Raw genomic sequence first — 16434 nt, 5'->3', positions numbered from 1 at the left:
CTACTTAGTCATATCATCTTTTTTTTTTTTTTAAAGATTTCATTTATTTATGAGAGAGAGAGAGAGAGAGCATGAGAGTGCGGTGATGGTCAGATGGAGAAGCAGACTCCCTGATGAGCAGGGAGACTGATGTGGGTCTTGATCCCAGGACCCTGGGATCATGACCTGAGCCGAAGCAGATGCTTAACTGTCTGAGCCACCCAGGTGCCCCACTCATCATCATCTCTCTGATCTTAGTTGCACAGTGAATTAATGGCCTGAGTTACACAGTCGTGGTCTCGCCAGGCCAAAGAGAGCTTATCAACAATGCAACTTGGGTTGTCAATATCCAGAATTCTTGAAATCTTGTTGTCTTTCCTATAACCAATCACAACTATAAGAAGAGAGCCTCATAAAAACCATTGTTTTATCTCTTGATGTCTATTAATTTACCTGTCATCAGGATCTCAATGATTTATCTTCATTTTTATCATTACCAGTCATAAATTGTAGCTTCACTTCACTATAAAATGATTGTAACTTTTGTAATGATTTACTGTTAGTAACAATTACCACTGATTTCAGAAAAGGATAAAAAACCCAGTGACGCACACCCTCAGTAAGATTCCTGAGTGATATCTGCATGCTCTGTAGTAAAGCAGTGATGTCATTGGATGTTGGCTTGGAGTATTCCAGGCATTCTCTCTTAGAGACCCACTGAGTATGTTTAAGAGCCTTTGGGTAGGGACCGTAGAGGCTTGGATGACCCCATGGGTGTCATCCTTCATACTCTGATTTTATGATTTTTTAAAAAACATTTTATTTATTTATTTAATGGGGGGGTAGCAGAGGGAGAGGGACAAGCAGACTCTGTACTGACTGTGGATCCTAACATGGGGCTCAGTCCCACAACCCTGAGATCATGATCTGAGCTGAAATCAAGAGTTGGATGCTTAACTGACTGAGCAACCCAGGCACCCCTATACTGATTTTGATTAAATCGCTTATCAGATTGAAATAAGCTTAATTTTTAACTGTCTTCTGTCCCTTATCCCCTCTTCCATTATTATGAACTTCAAATAAAGCAAGGAATTTATCTAATTCATCTTTGATCATATTCTAACACAGTTTTGGCTTCTAGTTTTATATATACTCAATATGTTTGTGGCACTGAATTGCTGTTACTGACTTGCCATATACCAAACAGAATGCTTATAAAAGAAGGGCCATCTGTACCCCAATGTTTATAGCAGCAATGGCCACAGTCGCCAAACTATGGAAAGAACCAAGTTGCCCTTCAACGGATGAATGGATAAGGAAGATGTGGTCCATATACACTATGGAGTATTATGCCTCCATCAGAAAGGATGAATACCCAACTTTTGTAGCAACATGGACGGGACTGGAAGAGATTATGCTGAGTGAAATAAGTCAAGCAGAGAGAGTCAATTATCATATGGTTTCACTTATTTGTGGAGCATAACAAATAGCATGGAGGACAAGGGGCGTTAGAGAGGAGTAGGGAATTTGGGTAAATTGGAAGGGGAGGTGAACCATGAGAGACTATGGACTCTGAAAAACAGTCTGAGGGGTTTGAAGTGGCAGGGGGGTGGGAGGTTGGGGTACCAGGTGGTGGGTATTATAGAGGGCACGGCTTGCATGGAGCACTGGGTGTGGTGAAAAAATAATGAATAATGTTTTTCTGAAAATAAATAAATTGGAAAAAAAAAAGATTAATCAGAAAATTCATAAGTAAAAAAAAAAAGTCTGACCACATGTTTAGTCTTTGTGGGTAAAAATATAAGTTAGTGGTCTATAAAATGACGGTTGTCGGGCTTATGATCAAGACCTTTGCATCCCTTTGATCTGCTTACCCAAGAAAATTCTACAAGAAATATTAAGAGGTTTATCTGAAGTTAATTGATTCTTGGGATATAATGTACATCAAATATACTACATAGTATATTTGAAAGTTGCTAACAGACACATAGGAAACATTAAATGTTGGGTATTATTGGTTCTTGGGATTGGAGGACTGAAGCTCAGCTCTGTTTAAAGCAGGTTTTTATGAAGTTGTGCTTCATGGGATATGACAGAATCTCCTTTTGTCAGTAGTCTAGTCACATATGTATTGTTCAGATTCAAAATGGAATTTAGACTCTTTCATTTAGCACCATATAGGATGCAGCCTCAGTGTGGGTGGGTATCAACAGCTAATCCCCAATCACATGGGGATTTTGGAGGGTTGGCTGCACAGTACACAGGAAAGAGCATGTGCCCTGATATCAGACCTGGGCTCTAGGATTAAGGACGAGTGTATAAAAATGTCTTTGAATTTCAGTCTCCTAATATGTTAAAATAGAAAAAAATATGATATGGTATGGAGGAGTGGAAGTTAAGAAATACTTCACAAGATTATGATGTAATGAGCGATGAGCCTAAAATATGAATGATTTCTATTGTTTGTTTTAGGGCTGATGGTCATAGCAATTTGGGAATAAACCATTGCTTAGAGAAAGTAATTAGTCTTTTGAAAGTGTTTTTCCCAGGAATAGAGTATGGCAGTGGGTCTTTAAGTATAGTCCTCAGACCAGCAGCATCAATATGACCTGGGAACGTGTAAAAAGTGCAATTACAGGGGCACCTGGGTGGCTCAGTGGTTAAAGTCTCTGCCTTCGGCTCAGGTCATGATCTCAGGGTTCTGGGATCAAGCCCCACATCGGGTTCTCTGCTCAGCAGGGAGCCTGCTTCTCCCTCTCTCTCTGCCTGCCTCTCTGCCTACTTAGGATATCTGTCAGTCTTAAATAAATAAATAAAATCTTAAAAAAAAAAAAAGTGCAATTACAGACCTGCTAATCCAGAAATTCTAGTGGTGGATCCTGAGAATCTGTGTTTAATGAGCCCTCTCTGTGAGTGTGAGGCAGGTTCAAGTGTGAGACCCACTGAAATAGAATAGAGGAGGAGGAAATACCAATTCCCTTTTTGGACTGCTTTTTATTCTCTGCATTCATGAAGAGCCACATTTCCATGGATTGCCTTTCTCCCTGTTGCTCTTTGTCTTCCATTCTCTGAAATGTAGCAGCAGCAGCAGGTGGTCAAAGTGGAGTGCAAGTGGTTAGGTTTTTTTGCTTAACCTTTTGTCATGTACTTCCTTTAAAGGATTTGTTCCTGTCATTTACTGTTAGGTGGTGGAAAACAGTAGAGCCACTGAACATTGGATACTTTGCTTTCACATGCACAGATCACTAGCCAAAATTTTGAGGGAACCCCTCTGCAGATTTCCAGAGCTCTTTTGCTATATAATACTCTACCCTGACCAATTCTTGTATGTCTGACCTTTCTAAATTCCCATCTCAGTTTTCTCAGTTCACTAAGATATACAGGCTCTGTCTGTGTTCTACCTCCTTCAACTGTGGCCTACAAACTGCCTTCAGCCAATAGACTGTGGTATGGGGCTCCCTTTGTTTGTATGCCTTCTGTAGGGAATTACTGCCCTGCACTGCTTTCTGTCCAATGTTTGAGAACTGTTGATGTGTATTTTTCGTTTTGTTTTCTAGTTGTTTTAAAGTGGAGTTTAAAATCTGGTCCCTTTACACTCCATCCCTGCTAGGAATCCCTTGTTTTATCAAGGTAAAATTTACATGCAATGCGCTGGAAAATATTACCTGTACCATTGATGGCTCTGACAAATTAACACACCTTTGTATCCCACCCAGCCTCATATCAAGATCTAGAACTTGACCCGAACTCTGAAAATCCCTTCAGTCTTCTTTCCTGCTAATCCCTTTGCTTTTCTTCTTCTCGCCATAATGAAACATTATTCTTATTTTGTCTGCCATTGATTAGTTTGTTCTAGAACTTCATTTAAGTGGAAACTTAGAGTATGTAAACTTTTGTGTAAGTCATTATTCCCTCAGTATAATGTTATGAAATTTATCTACAGTGTTGAATCTATCAGAAGTTCATTCCTTTTTATTGCTGAGTAGTATTTCATTGTATGGATATACCAGAATTTGTTTGATGAACACATGGGCTATTTCCAGTTTTTAGCTATTATGGATAAACCTGCTATGAACATTCTTATATAAGTCTTTGTGACATATATTTTTCTATCTTTTGGGTAAAAATGGATTTTCTGGGCTATAGGGACATGTATGTTCAACCTTCCAAGAAACCTTAGAGTTAAAGGAGAAACCTTTTCCAGAAATGGTTATGCCAATTTGTGTTTACACCAGCTACACATGAAAGTCCCTGTTGTTTCACACACTTGTTATTTTTTCAGCTCCTCTTGTGGATATAAAGTGGTGTCTTGCTGTGATCTTGATTTCTGTTTTTCTTATTAGATAAGAAAAATAGTGTTGAATACCTTTCCTTATGATTATTGACCATTTTTGCAGTTTATTTTATGATATATTTATGTCTTTTGGCCATTTTTAGTTGGATTATTTGTCTTTTTTCCTTAATGAAAAAAATAGCCATATAGTCATTTCCAAGTTATTTGTAAGATATATAGGGAATATTTCTTCCCAGTTTGTGGTTTTCCATTTTGTTTTCTTAATGATGTTTTTTGATGACTAGCAGACTTAATTTTTATAAAGTCTGTCAGTGTTTCTGTACTGATTAGTGCTTTTTATGACTTCTCCAAGTCATCATTCCCATGATTTCTTTATTTAAATTTATTTATTTATTCATTTTTATAAACATATTATGTGTTATTAGCCCCAGGGGTACAGGTCTTTGAATTGCCAGGTTTACACACTTCACAATACTCACCATAGCACATACACTCCCCAATGTCCATAACCCCACCGCCCTCTCCCTATCCCCCTCCCCCTGCAACCCTCAGTTTGTTTTGTGAGATTGAGAATCTCTTATGTTTTGTCTCCCTCCCTTCCTACCCCCAAAACCCTCCACGTTGCATCTCCACTTTCTCATATCAGGGAGATCATATGATAGTTGCCTTTCTCCGATTGACTTATTTTGCTAAGCATAAGACCTTCTAGTTCCCCATGATTTTTTTTTTACCATGTTTTTGTGTTTTTAGTTTTTGTTTCAGTTTTTACATTTAGAGCTATGATTTAGCTAAAATGCGCGCGCACGCGCGTTTGTGTGTGTGTGTGTCTGTAAGATATGAAGAGATGGCAATGTTCATTTTCTCTATGTATTTAACTAATTGTTTTGACATTATATGTTAAAAATACTTTACTTTCCCAATTGCCAAGGTGCCCTTATTGAAAATGAATTGACTGTGTAAGTGTGGCTCTAGTTCTAAACTTGTTTTATTCCATTGATCTATTTGTCTGTCTTTATTCTGATACCACCTGGTCCTGATTGCTTTGTATATTAAGTGTTGCGATTAAGCAGTTTCATTTTTTTTTAGCTTTGTTCTTTTTTCAGGCTATTCTAGTATAAAATTTAGAAATAGTTTGTCAAGTTCTACTAGGAAGTTGATTGGAATTTTGATTAGGATGGTGTATAGAGGTCAATTTGAGGAGAATTAAGATCTTAGTAATATTATCTCATCTAGTCCATGAACACAGTATATGTCTTAATTTATTTAGAGCTTTAAACTTATTCAACTGTGTTTTATAGATTTCAAGGTAGAAGTCTTTCACATCTACTGTAAAATTTATTTCTAATTATTATTATTTTAAAAATTCTAACTTTTGTGTAAAAATATAATAGATTTTTGCATGCTGACCTTGTGTACTGAGATCCAGCTAATGTCACTCAATTCTGGTAGTTGCTTATTTTAAGGTTCCTTAGGGTTTTCTGTAGACATTCATGCTTTATTTTAGTAAGTAGAATTTTACTTCTTTCTTTCCAATCTCTATATATTTTTATTTCTTTTTGTATTCCACTCTCTGTTATTTCTAGTCAAGTATTTAATAGAAATGAGAAGAGTGGATATCTTTGTTGTGTTTTCAGTTTTAGAGGTAAAGCATACACTGTTTCATCATTCAAGGTAATGTTCCCTGTGGATTTTGTCACAGTGAGTAAAAACTCCTATTTTTATTTTATTTGTTTGTTTATAGAGAGTTTTTTTTTTTTTAAATCGTGAACCAGTTTGAACTTTTCAGTTATTTCTTAAGAAACTATTAAGATGAACATACGTTGCTTTTTAAATAGTTTGTTATCTTACTATGTTGAATTACAGTGATTGATTTTTGAATGTTAAACCAATCTTGCATTCTTCAAAAAACTCTCTTCTTCAGTGATGATGTTTTTAAATATATTGCTGGGTTTGGTTTGTTAGCATTGTGTTAAGGATTTTTGAGTCTGTGTTCATTACACATATTGTTTTGTAGTGTATTTTTTTTTTTACTCTTTGTAATATTTTTATAAATTTTGGTATCAGGGTTGTATCAATATATGTATCAAATCATAAAACAAGTTATGATATTTCCTTTTTCTCTGTTTTTCACAAAAAGAGTTTGTGGGGTTTATTCTATCCTTTATTTTTTGAAAGATTTTGTACAAACGATGCAAAATTTTGGTGCAATTTCTTGGCACAATTTCTTCTTTCATTGTTTACTAGAATTTTGTAGTGAAACCATGTGGGAATTGATTTTTTTTTTTTTTTTTTTTAGTGTGGTGAGTTTTGTTTTGTTTTGTTTTGTTTTGTTTTTTAATTTGAGAGAGAGAAAGAGCGAGAGAGAGAGAGCGCAAGAGGGGAGAGGGTCAGAGAGAGAAGCAGACTCCCAGCTGATCAGGGAGCCTGATGTGGGATTCGATCCTGGGACTCCAGGACCATGACCTGAGCCTAAGGCAGTCACACAATCAACTCAGTGACCCAGGCATCCTGAGTGTGGTGAGGTTTTTAATAAATGTGCAATTTCTTTAATACATAGAAGGCACTCAGAATTCTTTCTCTTCTTTTGTCAGTGTTGGTTAGTATATTTTTTCAAAGAATGTATTCGTTTCACTGTAAGTTCTCAAATTTATTGGAGTAGATTATGCATAATATTGCATTAGTTTTTTTTTAAATTTTAATTCCAGTGCATAGTTAACATACAGTGTTAAGTATGTTAAGTACTATTTCACCCATTCCCCCTTCCACCTTTAGTCTGGGAGCCATCTATTTGTTCTCTAGTGGTGAAGAATCTGTTTTTTTGGTTTGTCTCTCTTTCTTTCTTTTTCTTTTGTTCATCTGCTTTGTTTCTTAAATTCCACATCTGAGTGAGATTATATATATATATATGTCTATCTTTCTTTGATTATTTTGCTTAGCATTATACTCTCTACATCCATCCATGTTGTTGCAAATGGCAAGATTTCCTTTTTTTAGATTTTATTTCATTTATTTTATAAAAAATTCTTCTCTTTTTATTTTTCAAGACTTTATTTACTTGTTTGACAGAGATCACAAGTAGGTGGAGAGGCAGGTAGAGAGAGGGAGAAGCAGGCTCCCTGCTGAGCAGAGAGCCCAATGCCGAGCTCAATCCCAGGTCCCTGAGAGCATGACCTGAGCCAAAGGCAGAGGCTTAACCCTTGAGCCACCCAGGCACTCCTCACTTATTTATTTTAGGGAGAAAGAGAGAGAGAGAGAGACAGAGACAGAGATTGGGAGCACAAGGTGGGGAGGGGCAGAGGGAGAGAGAATCTCAAGCATATATCCCACTGAGTGTGGAGCCTGATGCCATGCTCTGTCTCAAGACCCTGAGATCATGACCTGAGCCAAATCCAAGAGTCAGATAGATGCTCAACCAGCTGAGCCACCCATATGTCTTAAGATTTAATTCATTTTTTAAAATATTTTATTTATTTATTTGTAAGAGAGAGTGAGAGCAAGCACGAGTGTGGAGAGGGACAGAGGCAGAGGAAGAAGTAGACACTCTGTTGAGCAGGGAGCCCAATGTGGGGCTTGATACCAGGACCTTGGGATCACAACCTGAGCCGAAGTCAGACACTTAACGGACTAAGCCACCCAGGTGCCCCTCATTCTTTTTTTTATGGCTGAATAATATTCCCTATGTATGTATGCATGCATTTTTTGTGTGTGTGTATCTATATATCTATCCATCTGTCTGTCTATATATAATATCACTTCTTTATTCATTCATCTGTCGATGGACACTTGGGCTGCTTCCATAACTTGGCTACTGTAATAATGCTGTAATAAACATAGGGGTGCATATATCCTTTCGAATTACTGTTTTCATATTCTTTGGGTAAATACCCATAGTGTGATTAGTAGGTTGTAGGGTAGTTTTATTCTTAATTTTTTGAATAACTTCTACACTGCTTTCCACAATGGCTGCACCAGTTTGCATCCCTACCAACAATGCATGGAGATTGATTTTTCTCCATATCCCCAACACTTGTTTCTTATGTTTTTTATTTTAGCCATTCTGTCAAGTGTGAAGTGATATCTCATTATGATTTTGATCTGCATTTCTCTGATGAGAGATATTGAGCCTTTTTACATGTGTCTGTTGACCATCTGTGTATTTTCTTTGGGGAAGTGTCTTTTCATATCTTTTGCCCATTTTAAAATTGGATTATTTGGTTTTCTCATGTTGTATGAGAAAGTTCTTCTTTATTTTATTTATTTAAAAAGATTTTATTTATTTATTTGACAGAGAGAGACACTGCAAGAAAGGGAACACAAGCAGGGGGAGTGGGAGGGGAAGAAGCAGGCTTCCCGCCAAGCCGGGAGACTGACATGGAGCTCCATCCCGTGAGCCGGGATCATGACCTGAGAGGAAGGCAGACACTTAACAACTGAGCCATCCCACCTCCCTATTAATCTTTTTTTTTTTTTTAATTAACTTTGTCTGGTTAAATTTTTTGATTATTTATTTCCTATTTACTAGTGTTCTGATAATATATTTATGATATCCTTCCTTTCACTTCCTCTGTTTTTTGCTCTTCTTTCTCTCATTTTCTAATGTGGAAATGTGGGTCATTGAATTTAAGCCATTCTTCTTTTATAGAATCAATATTTGAAGCTATTATTTTTTTACAAGTAGTTTAGCTTCCTCTCTAAAAATTTAACAAGTTGCGTTTTCACATTCAGTTTGAAATAACACTCTAATTATATTGAAATTTTTTGTCTCCTATATTATTTAGAAGTGTGTGGTTTGTTTTCCAAATAATTTGAGAGATTTTCCAGACATTTCTCTTTGTTTTTCTTGTGGTTAGGGAACATATTGTACAAGCTGTCAGTCTTTCGGAATTTAATGGGAATTGTTTTGTTGACACATACAATCTAGATCTACCTTGCTGAATGTCCCAAGGGAACTTCAACAGAATATGTATGCATCGGCATTTATAAGATGTAAAGTTCTATAAATGTCAGTTGGTTCAAGATGGTTGGTATTATTTTTCAAATCCTTTTTATCATCATCATTATTATTCAAGGTTTAGGTATTCTATCAATTACTGAAAGAAGTGTGTTTAAATCTTCACATATGATTGTGGATTTGTCTCCCTTATGTGTTTTCAGTTTTTCTTCTTGTATTTGGAAATTCTATTATTGCTATCATGTTCATACACATTTAGGATTGTTAATCTTCCTGATTAATTGAACTTTTAAAAATCATATGAAATGTTCCTCTGTGTCTCTCATATTTTCTTGTCATGAAGTCTGTTTTGTCTGATATTAATAGAGCAATTCCAAATTTTTTGTAAAGATTTAATTTATTCATTTGACACAGAGGGAGAGTGAGAGAGGGGGATCGCAAGTAGGCAGAGTGGGAGGCAGAGGGAGAGGGAGAAGGAGAAGCAGTCTCCCTGCTGAGCAGAGAGCCTGAGGCTGTACTGGGATCATGACCAGAGCTGAAGGTAGACACTTAACTGATTGAACCACCGAGGTGCTCCCATTCCAGATTTCTTATGTTTACTGTTTGCATTTTAGTTACTTTCAATATATCTTTTTTTGAGAATAGTTAATTACCTTAACCTACGTATTTGTAATTTAGTCCTTCAGACACAAATCAAATAACTTAGGTAGAGCATCTAGGTAGAAGTTTTCTTTTGAGCTAAATTGCCAAGTATATGTATAAATTAATGAATTTTCTTTATTTTCTCTATTTCAGTAGAATCTGTAAGGGGATAAAACCCAACTCTTACAATTGTCTGTGGTCACTGAAAGGACAAATAGATTTAGACATAGAAGCATGATGAGTTCAAGATCTAAATTTCTTCTATGGCATGAGCTACTTTGAGAAATTACTATGGCTTTAAACAAATCACTTTAATTGATAACCCCAGAGTAAAACTGAACACTGATACAGCTAAAGCTAGTTACTGTCATTTGAGTATCCCATTTACAAGATGAAATAGATTGATATTCTTGCCAATAAAAGACCTCTTTCATGATTAGAACATAGCTCATTTAAAAAGATTCTAAAAACTCTTAATACAAATAGCATTCCCTAAAAGGAAAAAAAAAAAAAAAAAAAGACACCTAATGCAATTCTGTTCTGCCTATACTTGCATGGGCACCAAGGTTCAGGCCTAGCAATGGTGTCGTTATGAGGCTGTTTCTTGGCTAACATGAGTTTGGGTTGATAATCTCAGGTTGGCTAGATCTAAGTCTTAAGGAAGACAGAAAGTTTGGGTGGGTAGAAGAAATAGGGAATTTGGAAAGTTTGATGTGGTTTCCTGGGAAAAGTAGACAAGAATTTTTAGACCACAGGATTGCTGACACTTTTGACTTGAATGGTTCCTGTTACACAGGAACTTGAATGGTTCCTGTTACACAGATCTAAGTATTGGTTACAGTGGTGGAGGGAAAGCTAGGACTACTTCCTGCTTCAGACGCCATCCCCTAGTATCAGGAACATGGGCCTTGTGGTGTTTTTTGTTGCCCTGGAGGGTACTGTGCTGATTTCTAGAATGGCCTGCAACTTCTTCTGATACTCTTTAGTTGGTTAGGGATGGTTGTAGTGGTACTCAGTGGAACAGGAGATAAGTAACATGGATCCAGTGAATTCACAGGTTCTTGATGGAGGAGAGCATTGTATTGATACAGGATGCACATTCTATGGTGTGTCTGTCTGATTTTTGAGGATATAATGCCATAGAACTGGGTTGGGAGCCTGGGCAGGAGCAGGTGGGAGCGGACAGTTGGGAGATGAGAGCTTGAGGACCAGTGCTGAGTGATGGCTTACATACAACAAAAGCTATATTGGCTCTGTGTGTTTGTTGTCTGGAGCAAGTTGAGGGGCTGAGTTTAAAGGGACAAAAATTCAGAAGACTTCATGTGCTAGAAGATGCCGAAAATCAAAGTACTCAGTATGTGTGAAGCTACCCCTCTCTTTTAGTAGTCTGTTTTAGGCTAGTAAAAAGTAGAATTCTAATTTGTTAAAGGTAAATCTAAGTGAATGTAAAAAATGTATTAGACTTTTTCATTTATTTATTTGACAGAAAGAGAGAGAGAGAGGGGACACAAACAAGGGCAGTGGGAGAGGGAGAAGCAGGCTTCCCGTTGAGCAGGGAGGATGCGGGGCTCAAACTAAGGACCTTGGGAACATGACCAGAGCTGAAGGCCGACGCTTAATCACTGATCCACCCAGGTGCCCTTAGACTTATTTATAAATGAAGGCCTATGAGAATCCATGAAGCATTTCAGTTGCTCTCTGAAATTCACCGTGGTCAGCTTGACGAGATTTAAATGAGAGAGATAGATGAGAATTAGGGCAAATTTTCAGCCTTAAAGAAAATGTTTTGTGGGGCTGCTCGTGTTTTTTTGAGTTGATGTCTTAGGTGTACACAGAAGGGAAGTATAAGAAGGTATTATGTAATAGGAGTTAGAAAGCAAATCTTATTTCCCAATGTGTCCTTTAAAAAATGGGACTTCTTTGGATAGGGCCTTTTACTCTTTCCAGGGGACTCTGCCTTACCATTGCCCTCTTCCCCAGTCTTCTGTGCTCCTTGCAGAAGCCGGCTGCTTCTCTCCCCTGTGATTGGCTGAACATCTCTCAGTTGCCTGTTCTGGTTGTTTCTTTGGTTTCTGATTTCATCCTCTATTCTTCCTCATTTTATGACATGTAGCTTTTTCCATTTCCAGAGTGTAACCTTATAAAAATCCCAAATTTGTGGAGTTTGTGGATTTGAGTTCTGTAGGTCATCAGCCTTTCTCATATATCCTGTGAGAACAAGATGTTTGTTTTTGTGATAAGAATTATGTCCATATCAGTGTGTGAAATACCAGTATAATTAGGAAACACATACAGTTCTTCTGAATTACATTGTTAAATATGTGTTAATAGTAGGTATCCAGTTTCTTTCCCTTCGGTGGATTTACGCAGTGGAGGAAGATGGTTGAGGATTGTGCTATATGTACATGACTTTGCATTCCTGAATCAGTGTACTTTTTTGCTGATCTATAAAATGTGACGCATTTTCCCCACATGAAATTCTGCAGCATTTCTTTAGAATCCAGACAAAACCTTTCCTATGACGGAAAAAGAAGCATTGAGGAGTCAAAAGGGGGTGAGGATTTGCATAAAAAGAAAACAGTTGTTGAGGAACTCTGTAGACAATTAAAATCTTTGATTAACTTTTTCAATGTGAGGAAAATGATAGTTGGCCTGTTTTGATGAAATTGAAAAGAAAAAAAAAATCAAGCAGCCTTTTATCTTTACTAATCTCTTGTCATGAACAGATTTTCTGCTGGGCAGGCTTTTAAAGGCCCCTTAATAATTAAGTGGGAAGATTTGAAATCTTAAGGAATTCCTTATTCTTTTATGTAAAATTTCACATGATGTTATTCTGCTGAGCACTTCATAGTACAGTGTGTGCTGAAACTATAACAATAATTAGAGAATTTTTCAGCTGGACCTAAGCCAACTATCAGGTGTCAGACCTTGTCCAAACTTTACCAAAACTAATTATTCAAAAAGTCTTATAGTAGCTTACTGTTCTGGCATTGCCTGAACTCTGCTGTGCCCCAGACTGAAGTTTGATAAATATCAAATAGGGATTTCCTCCTGTACTCACTTTGTCCTATGATGTTCATTTCAGTAATTTAGGGAATGTTCTTCAGTTCCTTGCTTTATGGGTAAGACAAGTATTTATTGTATTCACATGAGATAAAAATCTAGATTTTTCCCTTATAGCTTACTCTCTCCTATAAACCTGTTTATGAACTAGATTTTGTCTTTCTTGTATTTTCTTTGCTCAGGAATTATTTGGTGAAAGTTTATGGGTATGCTGTAGAAAGACATAGGTTTAGAAGGAGTAGATTCACTGGAAGTAGTCAAGAAAGGATGTGCTACAGAGTCAAGAGAGACCAATGTGACCTTTAGTCAACTAATTAAATTCCCATCCTAATCCATTTCTCCTCTAGTGCCATGCTCCCTGGTATGAATTGGCACAGACCTAATGATGAAAGCCGGGATTAAAAGCTGGCTGAGCAGCCTTCTGTGACTGCCTGACTTATACTGATATATTCATTCATTCATTCACTCATTCAGTCATTCAAGTATTTAGTTGCCAGTCCACATTGCTGGCATTGAGAATCCGGTGACTAAAAGCTTCCTGGTTGCTCATGTTGAAAAGTTTCTTTTTTTTTTTTTTAATTTTTTAAAAAGATTTTTAAAAAATTTATTAGAAAGAGAGAGAAAGAGAGAGAATATGGGTGGGGGGAAATATCAGTGGGGAGTCTGCTTCTCCCCACTGAGCAGGGAACCAGATGTGGGACTTGATCCAAAACTCCAGGATCTCAATCTGAGCCAAAGGCAGACCCTTAATCAACTGAGCCACCCAGGTGCCCTCTTACTGGAACATTTTTAAAGTTTTTCTGCCCTACCTCCAAAATCCACTGTGTCCTTTGGATTAGTCGAAGGAACACCAGATTCATCTGAATGAAGGAGCATCTATCTACATGTGGACATAAAAAGGCCAGAAGTCCACAAGCTTAGTGGAATTTGGGGAAAGCTGATCAAGGATGGAGGTCAGGGAATTTAAAGGACAGAATTCCCATTCCATTGACTATGTTTCCTCAATTCTGCAGGCACTCTGACAGCTTCAGATTTTTGAGTTTGTTTCACTGATATTATTTCATTGTTACCCCTCCTTTACTCCTAAGCTGTAGGTGAACTGGTGGTGTGTTTTACACTTGAAGATCTCTTAGAACTGAGGAGGTAAGTGCTACAGGCTGGAGCTTCTCATCAGGGGTGTAGACTTGAGGCTTCATTCAAAACTCATCTTCATTTTCCCTATAATTTGTAATTTGAAAAATATAAAATAGGGAATTTTCTATAGGATTAGTATTAAGACATTTTTTTCTGTCATATATAACACATTTTATAATGTTTATGTGGAAAGCATGGAAACTATAGAAAAGCATAACCAAGAAAATGAAATCAGACTTCCTCAACTCATACTCAGTGTTTTGTTTGTATTTTGGTGAATAATCCTGATCTGTCTCCCTGCCTCTTCCTTCCCTCTTTCTTTTCTTTTCCTCTTTACTTCCCTCCCCCTTTTCTGTCTCTAAATCTATCAATATATCAGTCTCATGTCTATGGATTCCCCCTTCCCCAATTTTCCAGTTTTACTGTATTTACTATTTTATGTTTATCCTGCAGTTAACATTGTGTGGGAAATACTCTCCCATAGTTTTAAATATTTTAAAAAACATTTTAAATTTAATTATATGTCACAATTTAATGCATCTGTTAGATATTCAAGCTGGTGACAGTTGTTTTGTTTTAGTAATTATAAATAATCCTGTAAGATCATCTTTGGGTCTAACACTTTTTTGTGACTCTGGTCATGTTTTTAAGATCTTAGAACTTGTATTGCTGGTCCAAAGGGGGATAAGTATTTTGAAGGTGTTTGATGCACATTACAGAAATATCCTCCTGAATGGTTACCTAATTTAAACTTTCACTTCTTATATAGGAATGATCGGGGGCTCTTTAGTTCATGAAATTTTCATCAGTGGTCTTGGAGATGAACAGAATTTAGAATTCAGGATTATAATTCAAAACAGTTTTGACAGTTTAGAGAATTGATTAGTTGATACATATTAAAGTTCAGTAGGTAAAAGTGAGGTTAGGAGAAATAGGGCAGGTAAAAATTGCCAAAATACTGTTTGCAGAGTAGCCATTTCTGCATATTGGTTGAAGGAGAATACAGGGACCATAAGAAATGTGACTAGATTTCTTTGTAGCCCTGTGGGGACTTTGCTACGGTAAGGTCTATTCCCAAATGTAAAGAAAAAGGAAGCTCATTTGAGCGAATGCTGTATTCTAAAAAGACTGTTAAAATTTTGTGTTTTCTGCTGTTAAGAATTCAAAGACACTAAATACCTTCTTGGGGAACATTTAATGTTCATTTTAATTATTTACGATAATTATTTGAGCATAAATTGAATTTTTAAAAGGCTTTCTGAACGTTACTATGGATCTTTCCTCATTTAAGTAGAAAATATGTTTAGGAAGCTCATATTTTTTTCCATGAAATTTCAGGGGAAATAGAATTTACCTTGCAAATGGTACTTTGAGGATAGGAATGTTATCCTTAGATAAAAATGGCATATGTTTATACACACACACACACACACACACACACATATGAGGAAGCAGTTCAAAATGTCTGCTTCTGTTTGGTTGTAGGTTATAGTTCTATGTGTGTTTTGAGTGTAATTTGTATGGTAGAAGCTGTGCCAATATATTTGTTAGCAATCACTTCTGTTCACTTGTGGTACAATTCTAATTAATGTTCAGATAAGTGACCCTGGGATAGTTAGAATCCAGAAGGACTTTATAATTTGTTCTTTTTTTTGTTGACTGACATTCAGCATGGTTTTAAGACTGTTAGCAAATCATATATGATGACTTAAATATCAGAGTATTTAATTAATCAGCTTACTTAAATCAATTAATTAAAAATCTTTACAAGATGACAGGGAGTTTTCTGTGATACTGTTATCCAGAGAATTTTGTCCTCTCATGCTAATAAACACTTTTTTTTTCTTCTTAGTTTTTAGCCGTGATTCATAATTGAATATCAGCTCATTTTCTACCCGAAACACTTTAAATAGGTCATTATTTTCCATTATTGTTATTAGTGTTATCTTTAGTCCATACTGTTATATCTGATGGTGGGCTTACTTTTTTAGGGGGGGTCATCCCTGCTTTCTGCATTCTGCCCACAGGCGCTCTCCCGAAGTACTGAGAGGCAGAGAGTCTGGCCCCCATTGTTGACACAGCAGATGAGGGATGAACCAGCTGAGTGACATGGTTTCTGTGAAACTAAAATAGGTGCAGCTATAATTCTAATTAGTTGGTCTATCTTCACAGCATTGAGTCTTGGGTATATTATGTAGCTTCACTATGGCAACTATACTTTGCTTTTGGAAATCTGTTCTTCATAATTTTTTTTCTAATTATAATTCCATACATGTTCATAGCCAAAAATTAGGAAAATTTAGAGAACTGTTGGTAAGAAAATAAAAATCACTGATAATTATATAGTAGAGATAAATCCTGTTTACATTTT

This window comes from Neovison vison, chromosome 1 (assembly GCF_020171115.1).
Source record: "Neovison vison isolate M4711 chromosome 1, ASM_NN_V1, whole genome shotgun sequence".
Taxonomy (NCBI): domain Eukaryota; kingdom Metazoa; phylum Chordata; class Mammalia; order Carnivora; family Mustelidae; genus Neogale; species Neogale vison.
This window is presented reverse-complemented; position numbering follows the sequence as displayed.